We start from the raw sequence: 1,089 nt of genomic DNA, 5'->3' as shown, positions 1-1,089 counted from the left end.
CTGCCCGGTCCCTCTTTCTCCACGATAAGCACGGGGAGTTGGCGCAGGTCTCCTACCTGACTTAGCCACACTCCCCGTGTGCCTCCCCAAATAAATTTTTGGGGCTGCCTCTCGGGCTTCGAACCGCGCCGCCGTGCAGCCTCATACCACCGCCTCTCGGCTTTCACTGCCTCCAGCTCAGCCTTGGGGCGGCGATATTCCCCAGCCTGTGCCCAGGGTCCCTTGCCGTCCAAAATCTCCTCCCATGTCCAGGAGTCTTGCGATTCCGGCCGCTGCTGCCCGTTACCACGCTGCTTGGTCCTTTCTTGGTGGGTGGTTCTGTAACGGTTGTCGTCGGTGGAAGAAGGAGAGGACCAAAGCGCAGCGTGGTAAGTGTTCATCTTATTTAATGGAAAAAACTGAACACTGAATAACAAACAACAAAGAAACAACTGAAACAGTTATGTCTGGTGCAGACACACAAAGACTGAAAATAACCACCCACAAAACACAATTGAAAACAGGCTACCTAAATATGGTTCTCAATCAGGGACAACGATTGACAGCTGCCTCTGATTGAGAACCATACCAGGCCAAACACAGAAATAGAAAATCTAACATAGACAACCCACCCAACTCACGCCCTGAGAATACTAAAACAAAAGACAAAACAAAGGAACTATGGTCAGAACGTGACATTTACTACCCTCCCCCCCAAAGGTGTGAACTCTGGCCGCAAAACCTAAACCTATAGGGGAGGGTCTGGGTGAGTGTCTGTCTGCGGTGGCGGCTCTGGCGCGGGACGTGGACCCCACTCCACCATAGTCCTTCTCCACCTCTCTACCCGCCTCCGTGGCCTCATAAGAGCGGCGACCCTCGCCGCCAACCTCGGACTGGGGACCCAAGCCACGGGTCCCGAATGGACGGGAGATTCCGGCAGCACCGGACGGACTGGAGATTCCGGCAGCACCGGACGGACAGGAGACTCCGGCAGCTCCGGAGTGAAGGGCGATTCTGGCAGCTCCTGGCTGACTGACGGCTCTGGCAGCTCCTGGCTGACTGACGGCTCTGGCAGCTCCTGGCTGACTGACGGCTCTGGCAGCTCCTGGC

Source organism: Oncorhynchus tshawytscha, linkage group LG10 (assembly GCF_018296145.1).
Source record: "Oncorhynchus tshawytscha isolate Ot180627B linkage group LG10, Otsh_v2.0, whole genome shotgun sequence".
Lineage (NCBI taxonomy): Eukaryota > Metazoa > Chordata > Actinopteri > Salmoniformes > Salmonidae > Oncorhynchus > Oncorhynchus tshawytscha.
This window is presented reverse-complemented; position numbering follows the sequence as displayed.